This window comes from Eubalaena glacialis, chromosome 12 (assembly GCF_028564815.1).
Source record: "Eubalaena glacialis isolate mEubGla1 chromosome 12, mEubGla1.1.hap2.+ XY, whole genome shotgun sequence".
NCBI classification, from domain to species: Eukaryota; Metazoa; Chordata; class Mammalia; order Artiodactyla; family Balaenidae; genus Eubalaena; species Eubalaena glacialis.
Window position 1 is genome coordinate 62,783,419 of NC_083727.1, and position 27,272 is coordinate 62,810,690.

The following is a 27,272-nucleotide window of genomic DNA, read 5'->3' on the forward strand; positions in this document are numbered from 1 at the left end:
TCAGAACCTTTCCAAATTAGGACAAATAATTAGTTTAAAAAGGACATGTTGAAGATGAAAGTTAGTTTTTTATATAAAGCTATTTAGTATTTATATAAGATCTTTATTCTGAAGTGTAAATGTTTTGGTTCAAACATATAAAAGAAATTTAAAGCCACAGGTATTCATTTGCAGATGTTAAACTTGAATTTTGACATCATATCTGCCTAAAATTGAGGTAACTTTTAAAGTGCTCCTAGGTAGATGCCGCATTGGTCTGCAAAACTGTGAGCTCCTGTATTTCCAAAATGACTTCTTAAAACGGAAGAAACTAAATGTATTAGAAGCATGGGAGAAATAGGGACTAAGGGATAAGAAGAAAACAATTAAGGTAAAGAGGAAATAAAGTTATGGGTGGCAAAGGAGACAGATGAAATGAACAGAGTATGGATCTTCATGCATAAATGCAGAGTGACATTTACTGAGCCAAGAAAAAAAAGACAGAGGAGGAAATACGATGTTTTTAAAGTGTTCATGCATCTTTTGTCCTACAAATAATAGTCACTCAATAATGTTCCATAATTAAATCCCCCCCTCCTCCTTCACCTTCCCTCTCTCCAGTCTCAAGGGCATAACGTATTAGAGAAGATGGCCGTATCATTTTATTTCCAATAAAGATTTCTATCTGTAGCAACTCTATGAGCTTATGTGAGTTGAGTTGATGGTTACTCATCCCTCTCTGATCAGAGCTTTTAGAAAACTACAGCTCATTTGCCTATGCTCTTTTATTTAAGTCTTGCTTATCTCCTCTTATCTAAGCCACCAGTACCTCCTAATTTCCAACCCATTTATCTCATGTTTCTGCTTTGTAAGTAAGGGGCAGTTGCTGCCAAAACAGATATCTTTCTTAAAAATTTAAAAGTTGAAAAAGCAAGAAAAATAAGGCTAATTTCTCTTACTTCATCTCTAGTTAAGAGTTTTTATAACTCTCTGTGCACCTCTTAAACAAGCACACTGAGTTCAATACAAGGGCAAGGTTTGGGTCCAGGGAGGCAAAGGTAAAAGGATGTAGCTGGTGGTTTCCTAATCACAGAATGAAACTGCCCTTATGAATAGTAAGCATCTGGTAAAGAGCCATTCTGTTCTATTGCATCTTAAACTGAGTCATGCCAGTTTATTCATTTGCTAATCTAAGTCATTTATCTTGCACTGAAACTTTCACGTACTAGTATAATAGATGTTTGTGGAATAAAGACAATAATTTAAGCAAATGATGTAAGAACATGCACTGTTCTACATGAATTATATTTTACAGTCCATTTAGATGTCGATTGTTCTACATGAATTATATTTTACAGTCCGTTCAGATGTCGATTTATTATTTTTTCTACCTTTTTTGCTCTGTAGATTTGATTTCATATTGGATATAATTTCCTAGGTAAAGCAGGGACTGTCTAAGTGAATAATAGGGTTTTATAGCACCTAACCATAATGTCACATACAATTATCTTTTAATAACTGTTATAATGATGATGTACTCCTCTACTACTTTTAATAATTATAATGATGATCTATTTCTACCCCTTCTAAAGTAGATACAGAGATTGCCTCTGCTCCTGGGCCTGCTTCATTCTGAGGGTTGATGTGCTCAAAGAAGGAACAGAAGGAAAGAATGAATCCACAAGGATCAAGAACTAAGATGGAAATTAGAAGAGAATACTGAAAAACTACTACAAACAAGTCAGATTTACCTTGTTCATCTAGCTTTGTATAGGGTTTATCTTTCATGTCTTTTTGTTTGTCCCATGGTTCCCCTCCCAAGTTGAAAGTATTTGTGTTTGTCTTTACAGCAAATTTAGGAATTGACATTTTCTGAATTTCAAATATTTAAATAAGTTAGGCATGCATATGTGTGTGTATCTATGTATTTGTGTATATGTTTACTGATGTGTGTTTTTATGTGTAAGTATATTTTCAAGTATATGTATGTGTATTGCATTTGCATGAGAGTATATTTATGTGTATTTATTCATTTGGCAGTTTCTGTTTGTATGTACGTAATATCTATATGTGTGTATGTGTATACATATGTTTATATTTTGATGTATCAGAAGACAGATAAATTTAAGCAAGTACATAGCTCATCTATACAATTGTTTGGTTTGAAAAAATGAAATTTCTAGTACATTCTGGGTTATTTATACCTGGTGTATGTCAATAAACTTTTCATGTGCTTCAGGAGAATAATTTTGGGATAAAGAGAAATTGACTTTGGACAGTTTTCCAAGGATTTGGACAATTTCCAGACTAAGTAACTAATTATGACTTGTATGTTTTCTGGACCCTGCTGTTTCAATTGAATGAAGAGTCATTTCCTTTTATAAGCAATTTTTATTTTGTCTATGGGTTGCTATACCCTGTTTTAGAGGTGGCTCTGTCTCAACAGCCGGAAAAATGCTCTTAGGCGATAGAAGTTCACTAACTGTTTAGCAGCTTTAATTAGTGATCAAGAAGTTCTCAATGAGTCTTAAAAGGAAGGTCGTGTAAGCTAAAAAGTATTACAATTACATTTTCTTCCATAAAATTCAACCTAATATATTCAAAATCTTAGAGCAACGCTTAGCAATGGTTATGAAACTACTGATAATAAATGGGCTTTCAATATTTTTCATACTTTTACCAGCAGAGCAGTTTGCTTTTAAACTTCTTTTCTTTTTATCTGCATAAAGTATAATTAATTTTACAGAATTTCAACTCCCATTGTAGAGAGCTGAAAACCACATGTAATTGTTCTTAATAGGTTGGATTCTTTCCCTGGTTAGCAGCATAAAAACTTCTTTTCCGGGAATCACAAAATTGTCATGCCAGAGTTGAACAGGATGCAAATCTGGCCTGAAGTTTTCTTACAATTGCTGTAATAATATGTATTGTTCATCTACTCCTCAGGTTGCCATTAAGAATAAAAGCATATTACCTCAGTAGGATACTGTTATCTCTTTGGTTATGCAGCCTGCCTACAGATAGGGCCCGGCTGAAATCAGGAACCTGAAAATATTGTGAGACCACATGGACATGGAGATAATCATGAAGTGACTCCCATTTTTCATACCTGGTTAAGAATAGACAGATCTGAATGGAGGAAACATGCGTAAATTTTACTGCCTACTTTTATGTGTAAAATTTGCTGTAAATTTCTCCCACTGCATTTATTTTTACATTGAAATTTCCAACTTATATTTTCATAGATTCTTTTCAACTAGGTATCAAGGCGAGTACAAGGTAATGAAGAACTACTGTACTTTAGATTTATTCAGATATTTAATATACAATATACAAACATGTTCAAGTATATGTGTTCCTTCCTTCCTTCCTTTCTTCCTTCCTTCCTTCCTTCTCTACTACCCATCATTTTTCTAGTTGCTCCTTACTTTGCTACAAATTTAAATACATTACGAGAAAAAAACCTTTTACTGACCAAATAGGGTAGGAGACATGAAATTAAACAAAATCATTCATAAATTAAATCATATAATTAAAAATATATATAACATAAGCCTCTTTATAGTTATTAGGGACAGAAATTTGACTCAACTTCCTAGCAACCATTGAAAAAGAAAATTACTCATTCAATATGATCAGTAATAAAATCAGTATGACTCCTCTGAAAAACAAAGTGAGAAACATTTATAGTAGATCATCATAAAAGGATCTTGTATAATGTAGTAAACTGGGTTTTTCATAACATCTTTATTTTAAATTCAACAATACGTTTCATAGAGCTTAATGGAGACTGAAAACATAACGGTAAAGCATAGTTCAGTGAAATCAGTTCTGGAAGAGGCAAGAACAATGTATCCCTGGTGCATAGGTCTCAAATTTAGAACATCTAAAGGCAGGATTGGAAATTGGAAAGGCATCAGCCAAGTTTGGCCATAGATCTATTTCATTAGTCTTATTTCTATTTAGTTAGTTTGCATGTCTAGGGATCAGTGTTTCTCAAACTAATTGCAGTGAAGTGCTAGTTTCATTTTTAAGTTTCCTACCCATCATGAATCAGTTGTTTTGTAAAATATAATAAAAAATAAATTACTTGTATGTTTAGTTATCTTGTTTGGAGTTCTCTTGACTTTTTGCATAAGTGATTTGATGACTTCCATTATTCTAAAAAATTCTCAGGAAAAGTCTAGCCCATTGCCTGTTTTTGTAAAGAAAATTTCTTTTAAATCTTCAAATATTTCTCCTGGTTTTGTCTCTCTCTATTATTCTTTTGGAATTCCATTGCATATATAATAGACTATTTGATATTGTTCCAGAATTCTTGGATGCCTTGTTCCAATTTTTTGTTTTTGTTTTCCCTTATACTCTTTTTGTCTCTTTTTATTTGTTTGTTTGTTTGTATAATATCTAATGACGTGTCTTCATGTTCACAGATTCTTTTCTCAGGGATACTGAGTCTACTAATAAGCACATTGAAAGAATTTATGATCTGTGATAACATTTCCTTTTATTTCTATCACGTTCATTTAAACCTTTCTTACAGTTTCCATTTTTCTGCTGAAATTCTCCATCTGTTCATGCATATTGTTCACCTGTTCCATTAGGTCCTTTAACACATTAATAATAGTTATATTGAAGTCCCTGTCAGGTAATTCCAACACTGGATCACCTCAATCTGGTTTTCTCCATCGTTTTGACCTTGACAATGGATTTTTTCCCCTTGCATTTCTGTATAGCTTGTCACTTTTTATTAAATGCCAAACATCAAGTGTAAAACAATTGAGACAGGTGAAAATTATTTCTGCTTGGCAATAGGGCATGCCTCTTCTATTCTAAGGCCAATTAGTTTGCAGCATTGAGTAAACCTACTCAGGAGCTGAGCTTCAGCTCACCAAATACTTCAAATTCCTCTAAAATTGCTTTGTAATTAGGATGGGGGCTGGAGACTTGGAGTGGGTGGGCTTTTTACTTGCTACAGTGGTGGCTAGTCCTCTACTCTGCACGTACATTATTCCCTCTTGTCTCCTACCCTGCTTCTAATATTTCTCATAAGCACCTGATGGAGGTCCACATAAAAGCACTTGTGAGTTCAAACCCCCCTTGTGTCAGGGGACACACAGGGGTTCTCATTCTAGTCTACTTACAGCTTTTAGCAATTTATTAAAATTTTAGCTGATTTCTTTTTAGCCCCTTGTATTATGGCCAGGTATTCTTTTGTTCTCTGCCACATATGACACCATCACCATGACCAATTTCTCCATGAAGGGATCTCCCCATGGGCTAAAAATTCTGGGTATTTATTTGTCCTATGAACTCAGATTTCTGATGAGTACAAGAAAAGTTATGATTTTCTAGTTCACCTGGCTTTTTCTTACTGTTAGTGCGGGGTACGCACCCTTTCCAGCAGTGTTTACCCTAAGTAGAGTAAGAATCCTTCAGTTGATGAGTTGTAATTCTTGGGGAAAGGTTTTGTATCACACTAACCTAATAATAATTAAAGTAAAGAATTTATTTTCCAAGTGTCTACTTAATTTTGTCATGGAAAGTATGATTATAATTTGTTCTTCAGTGATAGTATATAAATATGAAATAATTTAAAATGCTCTAGGATGTTACAAAACTAGGAAGGAGCATCAGAGTTTGGATATTTACATGACTATAACTAAACCAGTGGTCACTAAGAACTCTGAAAGAATATTCCAGCTCAAATACTCTACACAGCTTCCATTCAGTTCTTCCTCATGGGACATGATTTTCTAAAATATTTGATGGCAAGTTCATTGTCAATGGACATTGTTATTTCAGTTCACCTCTACAAATATTTATTGAATACCCACCATGTATTAGTTGGGGAGCTAGACACTAGGACTACGAAGATAAGTAAGGAAACCAGTTTCAGAGTAATCCAGTGGGTGAAACATATATAAACATATCAGGCCAATGTGATGTTGTAAGGTCACAATATGGTACAGATAAGCCTGCACATTATACCAATACAGAGAAAGGGTATGTGTCCCAGGCTGAGGTATAAGAGATGCCTATTAGAGAAAAATGACAGCTATGCTCAGTCTTGAACCAACAGTCTACAAGTAAGCAAAATAAAACAGCAGTGAATCTTTTTTCCTTTGATTATTTGGAAAAGTTTATCCTTAAAACTGTAAAGTATTGGAGAAACATTAAGGCCATGGGGAAACATGAATATACCCCATTTTTGTTTAATGATTTTTATTTAAAATCTACTATAATTACACATCATAGACATTTCTTATAACCTGTGGTTTAGGCTCAAATTTTTAATTTCCTGACATAGAAATTCTCAATTCCTTAATCTGCCTTACACTATAATCTATATAGTCAGGAGTAATTAAGACTCTAACGTTGCACTTTAAATATATGTGCTTTAAAAGCTTCCTTCTTGGTTTCTGTCTTAGTGAGAAATTAATCAATCTCAGGTCTCACATGTTTAAAGCGTTCCATCATTAGGAAGTCTCAAGGATGAACATATATCATACCATAGATAAGGAGCCTACCAAAACAAGCATTTATTGAAGTCTTCTGTCACGGTTGGGAAACAATTTCCCATGAATTTCTTACATTTCTGCACATCTTATGAAAGAAGCAGTGGCTGCTTTTGTTCTGAACTATTTTTAAAAGATGTTTGTAAAGCAAACAGCTCAGAAATAGCATCTCCTTCTACAGCAAAGGGAGGCATACTTGCCATCCATTATAAAAGAATTGCATTCCTTAAGTTCAGGGTCCCTTTCTTGTAATGTTTAGGTATCATATGTTCTGATTTGTGTTGCTTGTGGAAATTGGGGCTCAGGGAACCAATACAAAAAAGCTGATACACTTGCTACTGCTATTGCTGTGAAAAATAAATTATCCTTCATCTCTGATCCAGGAGTCTAACGTCTTCTAAAAGCATCCATGAATCTGTGGCAGGCTTTTATGTCAGCATGCAAGCAGGGTAACATCTCAGGCCCTTCAGAGTTTTTGATAATGTTTGTGATGAGGATGGGATGCTTACAGAGACATGGATTTCTTTCTGGAAAATGAAGGATGAGGACCTCACAGGTCCATTAATGGGATTCAAGAAAAGTCTGTGGGAATCAGTAGTAAATTACATGGTCAACTGAGCAATAAATGGCCCTCCACTTTTTTGTCTGTTAATGAAGAGGAATTGAGGAGGTTACCGCAGGCTAAGTAACAGGAAATAGGTAAATACAGATGTCAAAATGCTGCTCTGTTGTGAATTTTCCTCTAGGTGAAAGGACAGTCTTGCCAATCTGGCCACCAGCCTCTGATCTGCCGCTCTAGTTACAACTTCGTACTAAGATTTGTACTGGGTAAGCAGACAGTTTCTCTCCACTTCAGACAATAGTTAGAGAGATGCACACACACATGGAGTGTGAAAGGAAGAACTCCATGACCAGAAACCAGGTAAATCATTAGAACTTTGGTTCACATGGGAAAGAAGGAGGCATGGGGCACATTTCTTATTAAGGAATAATGACAAGTAGTGGGTTGTCTTATGGCTAAACCTCTCCTTCGTTCTATCATGCCAAACTCAGATCCACTTGGAAGTGACAGTAAAATCTCTCAGTTTTTTACAGTGGGTTCTGGCAGCTCTAAAGGAGCTTTAGCTCTCTTGAGGAGATTTTCCCGAGATAGAAAAACTCCTGTGGAAAACCATAGATGAAGCCTTGCCTAGTATGTGAGCTCTTACTGTCCTGGATTGAGTTTAGAATTCTGATGGAGTTGACCCACCACAGAATGAGAAAGAGACCCAAAGAAATCTAGATAAATCCTTGAGGTCACCACCACTGTGTAGGAAAACTTTCCCAGCCCTGATATTGATACTATCAAGAACTTAAGAGATGTCATCTAGACAATGGGGCGGCTAATGCCCGGAATTAAGGTGGATTCCTTAAAGAAGGTCACCACTGTGCTGCCAAGACTGAGTCAGCCAGAAGTTGCAAGCCCAGGGCCCTAGCAAAAAAGTAATGTGGCTATGCTTTCTGAGTCTAGGAATTCCCAAGGCTGAAATAGATGGTGTCAGCCATGAGGACCTTGCTCCCCCATACAGAGTATTGGATGGGTCAAAATTTGTTCAAAGTTCATTTGGTTATTCCATGAGCCATCGTCACATCACTTGAAAGTACACATGAAGCCTCTCTCTTTCCCTGCTCCCTGATTCCTCTCTTCTCCTATCCTTTGACTTATACTTTAAAGGGAATCACGATCAGAGGCCAAGGTATCCTTATGCCCAACGGGGATCAAAGGACACATGCACCCACCTGAGTATGCTGGAAAATTTCAGGAAGGAGAAGGAATCAAACTTTTATGGGTATGTTGGATACGGATGCCCAGTTGCTCTCCCACTTGGATTTATAGAACACTCAGATTCAGCTAATGAGGTTTAGGATTCACAGTGGGAAAGACAAGCCAACACGATCTTGTGGAGACAGACCTTTGGGCCAATTAAATGTACCATTTTGTTGTTTCAATATCTGAGAGTATAGCAGGAATTCACATTTTATATGCTCATATTTTATCATCCATTAAGTGCCTGAAAAGGTGATCACAACTGGGGCAGGGCACATGTAGTGAAGTGCTAATGCAACATGTAAATCACTTTCCAATCTTCTCCCTGTTTCTTCCCATAAACAGTACAAAATCCCTAGAGGAGAAAAGGAAGCCACAGCTCTGATTACAGACTTGAAGACAACATGGGTAGGAGGAGACACAGAATCTTAATACAACAGCCCTGTATGGCCAGTGAAAAAGACTAGAAATGAAAGCTCAGAATGGATTATTTCCAACTGCTCATGTAACTGAACCCACTGCACAGAGGAAACATTTGCTATACTACCTTGGACTGTGTCAGTGACTTCTGGGGACAAAGACCAACTCACCTTCATGTGTCACGGCCACCAATATACATTTGTAGTAATCCCTCAAATTACTACTGGTTACCTCCAGAGGTAGGTAAATTCCTCTGCCATTTGCCATCAATAGATGGGTAGTATGATTGCCTCTACCTTTTATAGTACAAAGCTTTAACTATTTAATGATACCCTGTTGATGACAAAGTCAGAAGCTTCTGTTAGCAAGGTCTTGACTGTGGTGTCACACACTCCCATCGGACGGGATAGCTGATGAGCCCTCACAAAACTCAGGGCTTTGCTTGTTAAATAAAGTTTCATGGGATTACATGGGCAGATTCACAATATTAAATCCCTCCGGCAGTCAAAAACAAACAAACAAACAAAAAACACCCAAAACAAAACAAATCTGCTGTGTATTCAACTCCAACCAACAAAAAAGATGCCAGAATCTTACTGAAATGTTTGAGTACTGTTAACAGTATGTGCGTCACCTGGACTTTCTATAGGACCAAACAAATACATTGTGTTGGAAGTTTTCCAATAGGCTGTGGCATGCTCTCTGTATTTGGAGCCCCACATCATGAATAAAGCTATGAGATACAAGTCTCTGTGACCAATACTTTTGCTGACTAGAGCCTCTGGAAAAGGGAGGCAGCCTCCATTCGTAGGTTCTTTTGGGGGTTTTGGACTGATCACCTCCCTAATCTGCAGGGCACACCCCTACCAGGTACACTTCTTTTGAAAAGCAGCTATTAGCCTGCTATCGAGCTCTTGTCAAAACTGAACTCCCGACCCATGGAGGTCTGGTGACTGTCCAGCCTGCTCCTTTCATTTGGGGATGGGTCAACTCAGACCCAATGACTCAATGTGAGAAAGGGTCCTACAGACCTCATATACAGACCTACCTGGAAATGGAAATGGTATATTTAAGCTTTCAGTTTGCCTGGCTCCAGTGGCATCTTAGTTTTACAGGAAAAAACGGCTCTCCCAAACTGCTGCAAGCGTCCTAAATTTAACTCTCTGCTGAATCTGCCATCCCCAGCCAGACAGCTCTTACCATGATTTGATCTACAGTCCCCTTAATCTTAGCAAGAAATGTACTGGAACTAGGAGAAGATGGCCCCAGCTCCTGCATTTCCCTTGTGAAATACCTGTCAACACTTCTGGATGTCTTTCCTGCTCCCATTTCTGTAACTACTGCTTAGCCATTCGGTGGGGTAGGCAAATGCCACCAGGCTGCTGATGTAGACAAATAGAGCAAGTTAGATTAACTGCCCTCATGCAGTCACTCCAAAGCAAGGACTACAATCAATTATTCATGCCTAACTTAGAGGGTAAAATCTCAGACCCCTCATGGGTCTTGAAAATCAGCAGAAATTGGTTACTGAAATAGCTCAGTTGTCTCTTACAGGTTAAGGCAGTGAGGCCATCGTTAACACTAACAGTCCTATGTCCCTATGTATCATACAGTCATACTTAATAAATGTTCACCATCAGAGTAAATAGAGTACAGAGATTTAAATTATGTGTTTAAATTTAAATACGTTTTGTTAAAGTAGTTTGTAAACTTTTAATTATTGAATAGATATCACATATATTGTCCACTGCCTTCATTTCTTCTTTCTTCTTTACATTCTGTTCCTTTGAATGTTCCTTGAAGATTTAGGTTTCTTAAAAGACAAACTTGATATTTCAAACTTATATTAAAAGTGGATAATTAGTTACATATCCATTAGAAAAATTACCCTAGGACCTACAAGGAGTGAATCAACCATTAGGTTCATTAGTATGAGACTATTTATGTCAATTCCTATTAATAAATAGTCGCATTGTCAAAAAATCTTTGTCAGAGTTAGAATTAATATGGGAAGCAATGGAAACATATGCTTTTTTAAGAATATAGATTATTTTTGTGCCAAGACTTAGCCATGACACACCTCCATCCATTTTGGCAAGGCATATTATGATTAAGCTGTAGTCTTTTTGATTTTTCTCTGGACAACCTTGTTCAGCAACATGTTTGTTCTTATCTGTCTCTCCAGTTATATTGTAAGCTGCTTGAGATCAGAACCTATATCACGTTTGTCCTTGTGTCTATGGTCACCACTTCAGTTCTTGCCATGTACTAGGCCCTCAATAAGTGGAGGCTGATTTACACTCCAAAGAAATTAGGTCAAGGGAGTCTTAGAGATGTAGTTCTCCTTTCAGTTAAATCTGCATCTTAATTGGTTTAGAGAAGGCCAGTTCCTGAGACGAGGCTTCTTCCTCAGCTTTTAAACCAGCCACCCAGCAGTCCAAGATGGCAGATTCCCCTAACTTCCATCAACCCAGGCACCCTTAGATAATGCAGTATTGTTCTAGACAATGTAGTTGAGATATCAATCTATATTACCATTTTACTCTTCCTAGATGAGATGACACTGATGAGCCACCATCACCAAACAATACATTTGAATGTTTCTTTATTTTACCCAGTAATGATGACAGTTCCCCATTGATTTAGTCATTCACTTTCACTGATTTCTCTGGCCATCAGTGAAGAGAAAACTAAAAGTGCCAGGACTTTCAACTGTGAACTTGAAATTGGTGACACAAATTTATCTTCCCTGACCACCTGAGCTATTCACAAACTATGGTGACAAAAAACCCCAAACACGTGTATGCACTAACTTTCTCTATGGTGGCAAAATACTGAATATGCATAGAGGTGAAACTATAAGAAACTATAAGTTTATTTCCACTGTTTTGATTACTGAAACAAAAATCTGTTTTAAGGTATATTTTCCAGTGAACCTTCTATTAAACATTAAAATGCAACTGTCCATGACATATGATTACCATGAAAGAAATGTATACCTTATTATCCCTTATTAGAATTTATAATGCCAATTAAACAAAATATTAAATTATTAAAGATTAAACAAAAATATTAAATGATTTTTAGGTGGACCAAAGACAATTAAAATGTTTAAATATTTAAAATATTTCCCAAGTTTTAACCTGAAGGTGGGAAAGAGTAAGCAGAAAACCTTTTTTTCAACTATGATGGTTATGGGACCTAGGCATTTCCTGAGGAAGCACAGACTTTTATTTCATTTCATTTTGCGTTTTCTTTCATCTTAAACTGATTTCTCCCTTATTACCTTCCTAAAATAAAATAAGGGGGAAAACTAATGTTTATTTTATAAAAAGATATTCAGGATGAAGTCAGGAGACTTGGATTCTAATTCTGTTTCTATTAACTACTTATGAACCTTGAGTAAATTATTAGTAAAACGATGGGAATGGAATGCCCTTTACATCTTCTAATTGATACCTAAATTCTGTGATTCTTTCTAGTAAGAGCCAAGCATTCCATTTGCAGCTAAATGAGGAAGAGTGAATTTCACAGTCAATCACATGTAAAATCAGAGAATCTAAATGTTTCTTTTCTGTAGGAATTTTCATTGTACACTAGAGTTGATCTTATGAGAGTATCACTTTGACAACATTGTTGTAAAACTTTGGTTGAATCATCATGCTAGTTTTGAAAAATTCATTTTGCTTATTTGCTCTTTGAGAATGCTTTTTGTTAAATAGTCCTTGCACTATAGAATAAAGTTAGAAAACAAAGTCATTTGTAAACATCTATGTAATCATTTGCTACTTACAAGAACAATTTCAGGATTATTTTGAATTCATAAAATTTGCAGCATTTTGTAATATACAGACTCATGAGTTTGTAAATAAAATGCAAATATCCATAAATATTGAATAAAAATATATCCACAAATGTAAACAGGAAAATACGAGAAATATATATTAAGCTATGAAAATATTTTGTGTAGTTATCCCTTGACCAAATTTTCTTGCCTTCATAAGACACGAAATCACTTGGCTCTTTATCTAATATTGTAATTATAGGTGTGTGTGTTTTCTTTCAAGGTTTTGCTTTTAAACTTGTTTAGAATTTTATTTAGGTCAATTAGTTCACATAAAATAGTTTGCCTATAATCCCCAAGTTTTACTGAATAAAATCAATGAGCCAGGGCTTCCCTGGTGGCGCAGTGGTTGAGAATCTGCCTGCCAATGCAGGCGACACGGGTTCGAGCCCTGGTCTGACTGGGAAGATCCCACATGCCACGGAGCGACTAGGCCCGTGCGCCACAACTACTGAGCCTGCGGGTCTGGAGCCTGTGCTCCGCAACAGGAGAGGCCGCGATAGTGAGAGGCCCGCGCACCGCGATGAAGAGTGGCCCCCACTTGCCGCAACTAAAGGAAGCCCTCGCACAGAAACGAAGATCCAACACAGCCATAAATAAATAAATAAATAAAATTAAAAAAAAAAAAAATCAATGAGCCACTTCATTAAAAAAAATTTGTATTTTTATTGCTGTAATTAAGGAGACATTTCTTAAAATCCAAGTTGGAAAACAGCTGTTATCCCACCTACCGAAATAATACAGCTTGTATTTAGTTAGCTTTACTTGAGTAAAGAATTTAAGCAAGTATCCACAGGTATGTATCCTTTCTATCTCTCCCTTCTTGCCTGCTTTCTCTTCCTAGGCACTCTTCCCTCTCTCTCTTCACTACGCACAAGCCAAAATACTGTTTTACGTGGAACATTCAACTAATAGCAGTCTATTAGTGAAATAATCTATATCATTTCCACAATTTTTAATTTCTCTTTACCAATTTTTGATTCCTCTTTACCATTGTAAACGTTTAATTTCAACCCACCCCATCCTCTTATGAGAATTGTAAGATGCAACTTAAAGAAATGCAAGGATATGCTGTTCAAATATTGGTATGCCTTGTCTCCCCATGTGCTATACTTAACTGTTTTGGCAGAGACTTAATAATGACAATGGCATTAAGTTTAGGCAGATCTTCCTGAGTTCCAGCTCACCAAGAGTTCTTAACAGAAATCCTGCCACTGTTTATGGCAGACTGATTATTTGCATTCTCAGAGACAAATCTAAGGCCATTTGAATGTTGCACATTTTATGAGCATACATCCTTACAAAAGGTATATACTTCTGACATTGTTTAGAATTTGATGTTAATTAGAATTATATTAGCATATACTGCTTTGAACTTATCATTAACACAATTATGGGCAATAATTGATCAAAGTCAGCGTTGTACTTGCTTTCCCTTTTGTTTAATGGAAATGTACCTTTTCCAATACAGCTTCATAATTGTTGGACATATTGCATATAGTAAGCATTCCACTGTTATCCGAAAGGTAAACGTATTTAGAGAAGAAAATTAAATGATCTTTTGATTCAGCTCATAATTTACCTACTCTCTATCGACCTGATATGACCATGTGTGCATATTTGCAGTAATTACAAGTTTAAATACTTAGCTTGACTATTCTTCATAGTGAAGCACTAAATTTAACCAGCTAAAATTTCTGAATTTAGAAAACCAATAATAAAGTCATTATTCACAGCCTCTCCTGATTTTAGATGCAGCTCAAAAACATTTACTGAAAACCATCCCTTGCCAGTGACTTGCTCAATGCATTTCTACCTATGTCTACACAAGAAAAGAGGAATAAAGGCTCGGATACAGTTTGAGTTAAAACAAAATTTTTAAAAATCTTGACATCGGGGAAGGTAAGGTTTTAAGACAATCTTCACTCAACAAATTCTCTAGGTAATTGCTCAACTTTCCCTTTCTATTTCTTGTGTAGGCAGAGATTTGTTTGTTTAAGATGAGGAAGCATTCTCTCTCCATCAACTTCAAGAACAAGAATGCCAATTTGATTATTTTCTCAAAATTCTTGAAAAGAATAAAAATAGTATCACCAGGAAATTTATATTCACATACTACATACTCAAATGGGACAGCTTTCAAACTTTCTAACATCTATTTCTGAATACTCTTATCTGCATTGCTTAGAACTCAAGCCCTATGACCGAGGGTTCTAGAGAGTAACATATGCTGAAATTAATACACTTTCATCACTTCTTTACAAATTAAATCAAAAATTGTGTGTGGGTAGTTTTGTTTTTAAGATTTCAATACACAAGGACTCAGGAGCACACATTTTAGTGTTTAAATCATCTCTCCCTGCATCACTCATCCCCTCATCACCTTGCACATATTCATTCATTGACCACAACCCCCTTTCCTGTCAAACCAACTAGAAATACTAAAACATTAAACATGGTTTCAGAAGAAAGGTCTGCTGCCCTAAGAAAACTTCTACAGAAAGACTGTCTGGGTGCTAAGATACTACACAACACCTGAAGCACCCATATAGTGCAGAAGCTTTTTAGTACAACGTTTTCTGATCCTACTCTATCCCTTTCTTAGCCACTAAACCTAAAGAAAAATAAGGGCTTTGGCTGATTGCAAACTCAGAGAAGATTTTAAAGGGTGAGTTTGGTGCTACTCTCCTCTCTTTCAAGAAAAAGCTTCTTTATTCTCAAGAGTTGCTGGGCTTTTGATAGTGTTGTTGCTAAAGCAGATTCATCACCCAGCCGGGTGCACGGTTCTCAACCTGGAATTAAGACCGATTCCGGAGGAACAAGTAAAAATAGGGGCGTTCCCTGTACCCAGCTAAGACGCCTCTAAATGAATCCAACGAATCTGAGCGACGTAAATAGTTGTGCTCTTTAAAGCAACAATAGCAAAAAGTTAAGTCGCAAAAGGTTTGGTTTTTGTCTTTCTTTTTTTCATGCTTGATCATCCCCTAAACAGCCCAGGTGCTAAGAAACACACAAAGTAACTGTACAGAAGCCAGGACCACCGCGCGTCTGTGGCAGTTTTCTGAGGTGACTGTCAGAAAAAGCTGAGAAGGTACCACCGTTTCGAGGGAATGAGGTCAGAATTCACCGACAGAACCGTTTCCCCTGCGAAGGAATACGGCGGGACGGTGGGGCTCCGCAGCCGGGCTTTGGAAAAGGAGGGAAGGTGGGTCAGGGGCGGACTTGGTGGGCAAGGCTTTGTCAGCGCGAAACCGGGCACAGGGTGGCAGGTGCGGGCGTCTGCGGGCTTCCAGAAGCGGGAAATCAGCAGGGGGAGATGCGGAGACGGTGAGGGCTGAGGGGGCGCTGATGGGGTGACGGGAGGGTCAGGGCCATCCACGGCTGCTGCGAAAGTGGGAGCTCGGGGGCTGGAAGGTGAGGCGGGACCGCGAGCGGCCCCAGCTGTCCCCCGGGAGGGAGAGGGGTTGCCAGCAGGTGGACTTGAAATCAAAAAGCGCCCCGGGGATCACGGAGCAGTGCCCTCCCGAGACCCTGCCTGGAGGTTGAAGAAGCACAGCAGGTGGTTTGGGGATACCCCCCAACGCCAAAGAGGTTATCTCCGCTTGCTGCCTGGGCGCCCGGCCCCTTGCGCTCTCCAGGCTACTCACCGGTCCGGGGAGGAAGGCGCCATCCGGGAGCGCGTAAGGGCTGCGCGGCGCAGGCGGCGGGCAGGGCCGAGCGGTGGCGGCGGCGCTGTCCTAGGAGAGGGACTGGAGCCGGGGGAAGCCGAGGCGGCGACAGCGGCGGCGGGGGCGCGGGGAGCAGAGGGCGGGGAGGGCGGAGGATCCCGAGCTGCTGCGCGGCGCGCGCTCACTTCCCATCTCCAGCTCGGCTGAAGCGGCTACTGCTGCCCGCTCCGCGAGGGAGGGAGGCGAGGGGGAGGGGAGGAGGCACGCGGCAGGGAGGGAGGGAAGCGAAGGGAGGTGGGGGACAGCGAGGGGAGACGGGAGACGGACGCCCAGAGTGGGGAGAAGGAAGGGAGGCGCGCGCGAGCCCCTCAAAGGTTCGCACGAGAAAGGCTCGGGGAGGAGATCTCCGTGAGGAGGTGTTGGGTCTCTCCCCCGCCCCCCACCTCCTCTCCCCTCCTTCCCCCTTCGCGCCCTTTCCTTGGGCTCTTCCTCCAGTGGCTCGGGCTGGGGGTGGCCAGGCTCGGCAGCAGCCGGGGCTTCAGCGAGCCGGTAAGAGTGCTGAGGCCGCGAGGCGGCCGCGCCAGCTCCCAGCGCCGCCGGCCTCAGGCACCTGTGCGCACACACACCGCCGCCCGCCCCTTTGCGGCGGCTCCCCGGCTCGGATCTGCTGGCCGTCGCCTTGCCTCGCTCTCTTTTCTGGTCAGATTATGATCATGCATGTGCATCCATGACATCTGTGTACCCCCCCCCCCCAACTGCTATTTGCTTCCCCGGGCGCTCTTTGGCAGAGGGTGTCCGGCCAGAAGGAGCCGCCGGCGGGAAGCTCAGTGCAGGCAACCATCGCCAGCTCCTTGGAGCAGTTGCTTGGGCACGGGTGGCGGTGTTTGTTTGCCTCCCGGGTTGACCAACTAACGCGGTAAAAAAAAAAAAATTAATAATAATATTAGTAATCCTATGACTCGATTGCTTGGGACCATTCTCGGTGATCTAGGAAGGTTTCTGTATGAAGGGCACAGGGGCAGTCTATTGCCCTCTGTCCCGGCTCTCCTCCTCCCTTTTCTCAATATCCTAAAAAATCAGGACACGACTTAGCCAGTTTAATCGAAACATTTCTCATTTTTTAATAATTGCAGAGCTTTTCGTTTTTATCCAGATTCTCTTAAGATTGGCCTTGCTTTCTTGTTAGGATTTGCTTGGCTTTAATAGACTGTGAATCAGTCCTGTTTAATCGCAAACTACAAAGACTCCTATGAAAATACTGTATTTAGCGCCTGTTCACTCATAAGATTGAGGGGGTGAATCCACACATTCGGTAAATATAAAAACAACTGGACATTATTGACTGATTTCCGTGAACCATGTTTTGTTTCATAATATTCACGTGTTAGTTGGAGATAAGCAGGGAGCAGGTAGATTATCTGTGTAAAAGATATGACTAGAAAAAAAGTTTAGTAAAACTCTCCTCAAATAATGTAACATGTAAAGTGACAGATTTACTCCCTGTGGAAAGTTTCTGATTTTGTTTGTTCATATGTATTTAAATTATTAGGCTTTCAGTTACTTAAGAGTCGTCTTTTAAATGCCAAAAGAATCTTATCCATTAGAATAAATGAAATAGGCATTTTATTTTACCTAAGCTGTTTTACAATGATAACAAATGTACTCATGTTAAAATAGTTTCACACTCAATTGTAAATGCAGTATGGAGAAACATTTTTAACGCAATAAGGCATACCCAAATATTGATGAAAAGCCTCTAGCTTTTCCCATATACATTCATATGAGAAAAAAAATGTTGGTGATAAAGCAGTACTGGATGGTCTACGTATTCTCAACTTACTAGAATCTGTCCTGCAGAGTTTATCTGCTAATCAAAATATTTGTTTTCTCATTTATCTGATAATCTGAATGAGAGAAGCACCTCCTCATTAAGGGAACAAGAGATATTAAACTCTCCTAACACACCTCAGCTTTAAAAAGCGTGTTACTGTCTCCAGATGTTCACTGTTGTACCATGCAAATTTGCCATATGCTATTCTTTCAAAGAAGACCATAGAAAGGAAATGGTTGGTGAAGACTTACAGCTCATTTGACTCTCTAAGCCTTCTCAGTTGTGTCTGTATTACAGAAGTGAGCAGTGCATTTTTCAAATACTAGTAGCTATTTGAGCAAAGAGTGGTTACCAAGAATTAAATCTCTATTTCCTTACCCCTGTTTAGGATATTCCCCATTTCTCCCTTGCTAAGGTAATTCAACTTGGAAAATTTCTATTATTTTCCTCCTATATTTGATTATCAAACTATAATAGCAATATCTGTATAGTCTGATTTTATTCTTGTAAAAGGTAAAAAAAAAAAAAAAAATGCAAACTAAAATGCTTTAAAGCCAAACAAAAGAAGGGGTGACATATAGAGCACAGCAAGACCAGGTTCTAACTCCTTTCTCCCCATCCACTTGGCCCACCAGAGACAAGAATAGCATGGTAAAAGATGGAATGGCCTCCCAGTTCTCCTGCTGGAGGACTTGGATTTCAACTTAAATTCTCAGGCTGGATGAAAACTTTTCTGTCACCTTTACCACAGCATTCTTTTCCTTTTGTATTTCCTTCCCTTTCTACATCTTTATTAGTGTTGCATTGTGCTATTACATTGTTTCATTGAATTACATGTTGCTTTACAACCTAGGAAGCCAAGTAAGGAAGTAAAATACAAAGCTTCGTTTTAAACACCGACTTGTATTTACTTAGTTGATAACAAATTCTCACATTAAAATTTTCTGAAATTAGAAAGATTGAAAACTCTGTCTTTGAACAAGTACTGCACTGTTGTCAAAGATTGGTTAGCAAAGAAAATATAATTTATCTATTTATTGAACACATATTTAATAAGCACCCCTTGTGGGCAGGCACCATGTTAGGCTCCAGGGATACCACAGTGAAGGAAATTGGTAACTGTGCCCTTGTGAAGCTTAGAGTCCAGTGATCCAGTAAAAGTGTTTTATCACTAAGAAAGGTGTTATGATGATTACGATAAATTTTAAGCCCAAAGAAGAAATATTTATTCATTAAATTATAGACATCAACAAGATTAAGGGTAAAGGAATGCAGACCCTTTGTAAATCCCAGATGGCTATTTTCCCCTCTCCTTTTCCCAGGAAACTGGAGGAGAAAAATTTAACTCGGTTAATTATGAGTAATAACAAAAAAAAAGAACAGGCACAGTATCAACACAAAAATAATATAAGAAAAGACTTATAGAGGAGCACCAAAATGTACCAAATTGTTGAAAAACACACACCATAACAATGTTGCCATGGAGAAATTGAAAAATTTGTCCTAACATTCTGCCATGAATGTTCATAAGGGCACAATGAAAGAATTGCTTCCATGAATGAAAACTACAAGGCTTTATGCAAGAACTTGGTTGGGCAAGGTTGAAGCCACAATAGGAGCTGATGACCGAAAGCTGGTAAAACTTAGGAAAAAGGTGAAGCTAAAATTAAAACCATCACAAATTAAGACTTAATATGGAAGAATACACACAGAGGTAAACACAGTAAGGGAAAGAGGGCAAAAAATAAGAAAGTCTAGTAAAATGAACTGGAAATTAAGAAATGAACAGGATTAGAGAGAATATGAAAAATAGAGAAGACAGGCAAAGGTAATCCAACACGTACATAATTAGAGAAGTTGAAGAAGAAAATATAAATAATGGAAAAGAATAAATCTTTAACGTTATTAAAGAAAAAATTCTTGAAGTGAAAGACTTAAAATTTCATTTTTAAAGGACACAATGATCACTAAAGGAAATTGTCACCACCAAGATGTATCCTAGTACAGTAACTAGAATTTAAATATAATAAAAAAATATTTTGGGTATACAGGCAAAAACAAACAATAACTTATAAAGGAAAGTATTGAGATTGGCCTCACTATAACATTCATAGCAGAATAGAGCCATCCAGTATCAATGGAGGAAAGCCCACAAGATACCAAAGCCCACAAGATACCAGCATGAGAGTTAAGTCTTTTTCTATTTAGCCAGTCCTTCAAATATCATAGGTGTAAACAAAGTTTTGAACATGCAAGAACTAAGGGAATATTATCCTCATGAACCTGTCTTCAGAATAGAGAATGGAATTTAGCTTTCTAAGAGATAAATGGAAGAGATATCTTGGATCAAGGACTGGCTGTGAGCATTGAATGTATTAACTATTGACCCAAAATATGAGAATGTAAGAATTAGAGCAAAATAATAGAATATAGATCTCATAGACCCAGACAATATAATACTAATTTGTCTAAACAGAACTTGGATGAGAAGGGCAAAAAAAGATGAGGTATAAAGGCATTGATTGTCTAATGGCTGGAAGTCAAAGAAAATCATTCAAAGGAACAAATAAGTAGTCTAACATATTTAACAATACAAGGATAAACTATAATCAAGATAATATTAAATGCTAATTTTTATCGTTACTTATTTTAGCAAACTAACAGATACAGCCTATAATACTGGAAAAATGCAGTTATTTCTAAAGAAATAAAAGTAACAAGGAACAAAATAAAAACCACAAACATTGAGAATACACACATACAGAAATAAATTTTAAAAAATAGACCAGAGTGAAGAAATTTTACAAGTTAAAAAGCAAAAACCTAACATAAAGTAATATGGCAGAACTAAGAGTAAACATACCCTTCATATCATTAAATGTGAATAAGATTATCTCATTCTCTATGAAAAAATAGAGATTTTTAGATTGGATCACAAAACAAATAGAATTTTATGTTTTATATCTACAACAAAAGAACTCAGAATGTTTGAAAAATAAAAGGATAGACAAACATATTACAGGCAAATGCACACAAAAAGTAAGTGGGAATTGCAATCTTGATTGGAGACTGCATGTCATGCAAACCCAAAACCTGTTAAACAAGATGAAGAAGGATATTCTATGGTTATAGTAATGCGTACTTTCCTATGCATACAAAACAATTATGAATATCTATGTACCAAATAGTATAGCACCAACATAAGTATATCAGAAAGTATAATATACACAAGAAGATAGCATGAAGCCCACGATTAGCAGGAGTCTTAATACTTTTAATACATGAGAGTTCACAGGTACAGATAATAAATAAAGATATTAAAGTTTAAATATTGTTTACTTTTTCCAGCCCAACCTGACTTAGGAGCATCAATGGAAAATCCTGGTTAAAATATTAACTAATAGACCCTAACACATTGAGTGATTAAAAGGACATTAAACGAATATGATGTCATCATCAAGTGTGATTTTTTTCCCCAAGAATGTAAGTGTGTTTCTATACTAGAAAAGTCATTAACACACTTCATCACTTCCCTCATCTATAAAATGAAAATAAAACATCAGTACCCACTTTATGGGAATTTTTACAATGATTTTAAGAGTTATTGCACACAACATCTTTAGCAAGAGTGCCTGGAATATAGTTAGCCCTTCATAAATGTTATCTGTTGTGTTTATCAGCTTTCAAAAAATATTAAAAATGACTATGCGGGTGATAATAATATAAATCTTGTTCTCATTTTCTTGAATAACAAACTTGTGCTGATTTATTAATGCTGTGTTCTCATCTTTTGTCCCTTCTTCTCAGGGTTTTCATTATTAGTTTTTAGGTCCTGTGTTCTTTTTGTATTATTATGAAAATACTGCTAAGCATTAAAACCAATTTGCAAATTCTGAGTGTACTGAAAATTATCCATTTAAAAATAATTTTGAATTATAATGCTAATATATGAGTGCATTCTCTCTCTTTCTCTCTCTCTTTTTTTTTTTTAGACTTTATTTTTTAGAGAAGTTTTAGGTTCAGCAAAATTGAACAGAAGGTACAGAGAGTTCCCATATACTTGTGTTCCCTTTTTACACACAATCTCTCTCAATATTTACAGACTGCACGAGAGTGGTACATTTGTTCCAAATGATGGACCTATGTTGAAGCAGCATTGCCCCAAGTCTGTAGTTTACATTAGGGTTCAGTCTTGGTGTTGTACATTCTGTGGTTTGACAGATGTATAATGACATATGTCCACCACTGGAATATCATACAGAGTAATTTCACTGCCCTAAAACTCCTGTGTTCCACCTATTTCTCCCTCCCTCTTCCCTAACCCCTGGCAACCACTGATTTTTTCACTTCCTCCATAGTTTTGCCTTTTCCAGGATGTCGTATAGTTGGAATCACACAGTATACGTAGCCTTTTCAGATTGGCTCCTTTCACTTAGTAATACGTATTTAAGATTCTTTCCTGTCTTTTCATAGCTTTTGTCCCCTATTGAATTCTACTTTTTAAAATATTTAGATTGTTACTTTCTTTTTGCTAATTTGGGGCTAGTATACCTTATTGTGTGTGTGTGTGTGTGTGTGTGTGTGTGCATAATTTTCTGAGTTTTTGCTTCACAGGTGTCTTATAAGAGACATATATTCAGAATGTCTTTTGTAAGATACCATGAAAGTTCTTTTTAGTAGATGAGTTTAACTTTATTTTCATGAAGTATATTATCTATGGATCAACATATTTTACTATGCTTATCCTTTTTTTCTATTTTTCCCTTTTAAATTACTTTTGTTCCATTTTTTATTGGTTTAGCATTTATTTTCCTTTTCATTTTACATTTCTTTTTATTCCTATATTTATTTCTATTCTAGTAGTTATCCTCAAGTTTTTGACATCAACATCTTTGATGTCAAATTAATTGCTATATCAATCACAAAAATTGATCATTGGTAATATTCTATCCCTGAAGAAGACAACATGGCTATCATTTTAACTACTTCAAGACCCCATTTTAATCCATCTCACTTCTTGGCCCATTATACTTTCATTCATGTTGTTCTATCTTGGAATTTAGTTCTAAATTATTACTAAATCATTTCAGTACCTTTATTCATTACTTTTTTCCATTTTTATTTATTATACTACTGTTTTCAAAGTCTTTGCTGAAGGAATCTGTGGATACTAATTTCTAAATGTGTATATATATATTCAAAAATATATATATTCAAGAGCAAAGATAAAAAAATACTTTCAGATGTATGAGTCATTGAAATATGTATATAATGTAGTTTTTATATAATTTTATATGTTATATATAATTAATATATATAATAGTAGTTATATATATAATGGTTATATAGTTTATATATTTTTATATAATATATGCTATTTATTATTATATGTAATATAAACTATATATACCATTTCAATGGGCCTTGTATAGCTGAAAGGATATTTACCTTATTTCTGCTCTTGAATTATGGAAAAAGAAGTTATTATAATTTATTATTCTAGGTTCACTGTTACATTCCTCAGAATGTTAATGACCTATTGATGTCTTGTTTCCAATACTAACACTAGCGTGTTAGTCTAACCTTTCTTTATCTTTAAGCAATCTCTCTTTTCTCGTTGTTTACTTGTAGGAATATTTATTTATTTCTATTTGTTCTTCTCAGAAGTGTCACTTTAATGTTTTATACTGTTTGACACTTGGTAGTCTTTTCCCATCTAAAAGTAATTAAATCTTTGGTCCTAGAAAATTATTACCAACAATTTTTAGAACACTTTCCTGTCTATTTTTTCCATTTTCTTCTTCTGAATTGTCTTAGACAAATGTGAAGAAAGAGTTAATTTAACATCTGTGATTGCTCAGTTTTCATATGTCTCCATGTAAACTTGGTTCTATGATTGACCCACAATTTCTTTGAATTGCAGCCCTCAGAAAGATTTTCAAGTTAATGATTAAAGGTATTCTTTTACACACCTAGAGGAGTGGACTATGCTATTCTACCTCATCAGGATTGCTTTACACAAAAATCAAGATTGGAGATGTGTACCTGGTTTCATTGTTGGGGTCCTAGGTTTCAATTATCATGTTTGGTTACTTAGAAGGATATGCCTATGTGACAGGCCCCTAAAAACCTCAGACATTGAAGACTTGAGTGGATTTCCTTGAGCAGAGATATTTCACACAGGTTACTGTGGTTCACCACAAAGCACATCCTGTTCTGAGACACAGAAAGACTCAATAGATTACACCTGATGTCTCTGGACTACATCCAATGCATACATTTTTCATATTACTTCTACTCTGTATCTGTTCACTGTAATAAGCCTTAGCCAGGAGTAAAACTTTTTTGGAATTCTGTGAATCAAACTTGTGTGGTATTGAGACCCCCAAAACAACAAATGTTGAAACATTTGAATCTAGCCTCTATTTTCTCTCGGACTTCTTTCAAACTTTTAATCTCTTTTTATCCTTGCTGTCATTTGAAATTATTTCTTAATTTAATTTCTAGTTTACCAATTTTCCGTGTAAACAAATCTGGCCATCTATTTATCCTATCTATTGAAAGGTTTTGTTATTGTTTATTTCAATAATTATATTTTCATTAACAAGGTCTTGATTTGGTTCTTTGCAAAATTTTTTGTTCTTTTGCAAAATTGCCTCTTCTTGATTCATAGCCACTTGTGCTTGTTACATCACTTACTATTCTTGCTTCATAGAAATAATTACATACTTTATCTCTGTGTAGACAGTATATATGGGTATTTAAAGTTTTTTTCAGATTATGATGTTATCATTTCCATGAGAATAAATTTGTCTTTTATCGAGAATATTGTCTCTTTTCATAGGTAGGCTATTGTCTGATGGTTGTGATGTAATCTGCTGGAAAATGTCTGTCTTAACTAATTAATCAATTAACTCGTGGTATACAAATGACAAGATGAGAAGTGTTGGCTTTATGACCATGCAATCTCTAGCTACTTAATGTGGCATCGTTTCACCCTTGACCTTGCAAGGGAGAAGTAGGGAGAAAATAGAGGGAGGAAACTGTGGTTTAACTGTTAACATTGGTTAAGCACCAATGCCATGAATTCAACCACCAGGAAATTTGTGTGTAATTTGCCCTTGCTTATATCTGTATTTTCCTTAACACTTGTATTTCTTATTCATGTAAATTTTCTTTTTGTCTTTTTTTTAGCATTATGCTTTATGAGAGACTATGCAATATATATTAATTTATGCTTATTTAGATCCTTTCTTTCTTTCTTTCTTTTCTATTAGAGTGTAGTTACTTTAGAATATTGTGTTAGTTTCTGCTGCAAAGAGAATCAGTTATATGTATACATATATCCCCTCTTTTTTAGTTTTCCTTCCCATTTAGGTCACCACAGATCATTGAATAGAGTTCCCTCTGCTATACAGTAGGTTCTCATTAGTTATCTATTTTATACATAATAGTGTATATATGTCAATCCCAATCTCCCAATTCGTCCCTTGGTAACTGTAAGTTTGTTTTCTACATATTTAGATCCTTTTTGATCTCCAGGAATATATTGAAGCTATTAAAATATCACTATGAACATCTCAATTCCCAGATCTCAGTTTTAATTTTTTGTCCAGCTTCTTGCTTGCCCCAAATTGTATCAATGCTTCAGGCAAATGTGATGTGATGTGATTCGTTTTTGACAAATACCCTGGGGTGAAGATACTTCCTACCATGTTAGTGTGAGCACTGAGTCAGGCCAAATAAAGAAAATCTCTGTGATTGAAACTTTTTGAGGTAGCTGCCAGACAGATCAAATCACTAAAAATTCTCTGGGCATGGGATTCTTCGTGGAGTTCCTACCCAATTTACCTCCTCTAGTGGCTGCTAGGCTGCTGATTTTCACAGCTAGTAAGGTTACAAAGCTGTTGGTTTCAAGGCTACTGCAAAGCTGGAGAGAGGGAATTTGGAATAGGAGAAGTTGAAATGGGACAAAACTCTTCTTATGGAGATTCAACCCTTTTTGTTCTTTAACAACTGCTCCCCAGATTGGTGCAAGCCTTTGGTTAATTTCTAAAGTTTTAAAAAAGTTGATTTTCACAATTTTTGACTGGGCTTTCATTGCTTATTTTTGTTTGGTGAATGGCTCTAGTAAATACCAACCACTACAGTGAGTGTGTTAGAAGTTACTTGAAAAATCAGTTAAGTCTAGTATATTTCAAATTGTTTTGTCATGCTGACCCTTATCAATATAATTATCGTACAGTCAAATTTATTCATAAATTATGTGTTTCTACTCAGAAAATGATTTCTAGTTTCTAACCAATAGCTAGCAAACATCTCTACTTATATTTTATGTGTATTTAGCTGTAATATTAAAATTAGACCATAAGCATTAAAATTATCTATTATACCATATTGCTATAATTTCATTTATTTATTTTTTGTGCATCTTTTACACCATTGTAAGAGCATTAAGTCTGAGACTTGTCTGTTATTTTAGAAAGAATGGGGTGTATGTATTCTAACAGTGCACTTATTCACTCTTGAAGGCAGTCATTAATTAAAAAACGGGCAGTGATACAATTTTTCTAACCAATGGCAACAGGCATGTATGTTCAGATATATACACAGAGATAGCAAAAGAGCCCCTATTTCAATATTTGAAAAAAATGTAATATAACCTGCCTGAAAACTTAATGTGCTTACAGTATATAATAAATTTGGATAGGTTGCTTCTTAGTATAGCTTCTTAATATATAACAGATTTAATATCTACTTGAGTCAAACAGTTGTAGAATTCTTGAAACAACTTTATAAAATCTCATGTTTCCAAGAAGCACAATTGGGAGTCCTGAGACCATTTTTCTTGTGAAGTCCTCAAAGTGAACACATAGCCATAGGTGTAAATATGAAAACACAGAAAAGGTAAGTAGGGCAAAGTTTTAAAAAATGCTGACATCAGAAGTAGACACTGAAGAGCAACAATTGAAATGACCAATTCAGATGGCATCTTTGTAAATATTACGCAGTCCCCAAAGGTAGAAGTAATAGCTCTTTGCTCTGTGTTCCCCTATTACTTTTTTCACAACTCTATCTTATTACTAATCACTGCCTTCCTCATAGTGTAAATAAGTTGTTATCTCCCTTATGAGATTGTGAGGACTCCAGAGGAAAAACAAATTTTTAGGCACATTTTTAATGCTCTATCTCTAATAAATAGCAGAGG